This window comes from Aptenodytes forsteri, unplaced genomic scaffold (assembly GCF_000699145.1).
Source record: "Aptenodytes forsteri isolate BGI_AS27 unplaced genomic scaffold, ASM69914v1 Scaffold304, whole genome shotgun sequence".
Lineage (NCBI taxonomy): Eukaryota > Metazoa > Chordata > Aves > Sphenisciformes > Spheniscidae > Aptenodytes > Aptenodytes forsteri.
This window is the reverse complement of record NW_008794886.1, coordinates 61,934-64,253: the sequence shown is the minus strand read 5'-3', so window position 1 is coordinate 64,253 and position 2,320 is coordinate 61,934.

Sequence of the window (2,320 nt, the reverse complement as noted above, 5' to 3'; positions counted from 1 at the left end):
CGCTCCCAGCGGGGCTGGCAGCGGTGTCCCAGCGCTACACGGCGGAAGGAGCCCGGTCTGGGACCACCGCCGAGAGCCAGCCGACAGCGCCGACCCCGCAGACCGCACGCAGCGAAAGGACAACACCGAGAGGTGGAGGAGAGGCACTGACCTGCCGCCGACCCCAGCGACGGCTCCGCTGCTGTAAAACCAATCCCGCCCCCAGCCACCTCAGCACCGGAACACGCCGCGGCAGCTTCCGCCTCTAGCGCGGCCACGCCTCCCCGCAGGAGGACAGCCAGTCAACTACGGAGACACGAAGATAGACATGATCATCAGCTAGTTGCGACGAAGCAGCCGCCTCGGCGCCATGGTCGTCCTGACACATGGCACAAAATCACCAATCCCGAGTAGGGCTTGGGGACCCGCCCAATAACAAGGAAGCAACCAATCAGCCAAGGCTTTCTGAGACATATTTAGGGTGTGGTGAGAGGGTAGCTGGAATAGTGTGTCCGGTTTGCGCGTGTGTTTGGGCGTTGCCACGCTGCCGGGGAGCACCGTAAGTGCTGCAAAGTCACGGAATGGTTTGGGTGGGAAGGGCCCTTTAAGGGTCATCTAGTCCACCCCCCCCTGCCATGGGCAGGGATATCTTTTCACTAGATCAGGTTGCTCAAAGCCCCGTCTGACCTGACATTGAACGCTTCTAGAGGTGTCCAATCTAAACCGACCCTCTTTCAGTTTAAAACAGTTGCCCCTTCTCGGTGTCGTGGTTTAACCCTAGTTGTCAACTAAGTACCACACAGCTGCTCGCTCACACACGCACACATCCCCCGCCTGGTGGGATGGGGGAGAGAATCGGGGAGAAAAAAACAGTAAAACCCGTGGGTTGAGATAAAGACAGTTTAATATGACAGCAAAGGAAGAGAAAATAATAATAATGACAATATACAAAACAAGTGATGCACAATGCAATCGCTCACCACCTGCCAAACGATGCCCAGCTGTCCCTGAGCAGCAATTGCCACCCCCCGGCCAACTACCCCCAGTTTATATACTGAGCATGACATCACATGGTATTGAATATTCCTTTGGCCAGTTGGGGTCAGCTGTCCTGGCTGTGCCCCCTCCCAGCTTCTCGCTGGCAGGGCATGAGAAGCTGAAAAGTCCTTGACTTAGTGTAAGCACTGCTTAGCAGCAACTAAAACATCAGCATGTTAGCAACGTTATTCTCATACTAAATCCAAAACACAGCACTATACCAGCTACTTGGAAGAAAATTAACTCTATCCCAGACGAAACCAGGACACCTGTCACTACAGGCCTTGGTAAAAAGTCTTTCTCCATCTTCTTCTAAGCCCCCTTTATATATTGAAAGGCTGCAGTAAGGTCTCCCTGGAGCCTTCTCTTCTCTAGGCTAAACAACCCTAATTCTCTAATTCTCTCAGCCTTTCTTCACAGGAGAGATGTTCCAGCCCTCTGACCATTTCCATGGCCTCCTCTGGACCCGCTCTAACAGGTCCATGTCTTTCTTGTACTAGGGGACCCCAGAACTGGACACAGTACTCCAGGTGGGGTCTCACCAGAGCGTAGTAGAGGGCAAGAATCATCTCCCTCGACCTGCTGGCCACAGTTCTTGTTATGCAGCCCAGGATATGGTTGGCTTTCTGGGCTGCAAGTGCACATTGCCAGCTCCTGTCCGGTTTTTCGTTTACCAGTATCTCCAAGTTATTCTCCTCAGGCCTCCTCTCAATCCATTCACCTCCTAGTCTGTATTGATACTGGGAATTGCCCCAACCCAGGTGTAGGGCCTGCACTTGGCTTTTTTGAACTTCATGAAGTTCATGAAGACTTCATGAAGTCTGAGCAGTGCAGTCTCCCTCGCCTCCCGGCTGTCTTCATCGTGTGTTAGCATATACATTCGAATGCACTCGTATTCCTGCTTCTGATGTGACCATGTAGTCTTGTCATAGGCTCTGTACTGAGTTCACAAGGCCTCAGGACTAAGGCTTGCCAGGCCTGCTCTGAATTTTTCATGACCAGCCTGCAGCTTTGTTTCACTTGGTTTAGCTGTGAGAGCAATTTCTGTAATTATCAGGTATCTATGGCTAATTTATTTTACTTATGTATCCTTATGTGGTACAACCATGGTTTTATATACGTAGTGTTAGCAAGCAGTTATTCTAGGTAGAATGAGATATTTACAACTCTAACACAATCATAGAATCATAGAATAGTTTGGGTTGGAAGGGACCTCTAGAGGTCATCTAGTCCAACCCCCCTGCCGTCGGCAGGGACATCTTCAACTAAATCAGGTTGCTCAGAGCCCCGTCCAACCTGACCT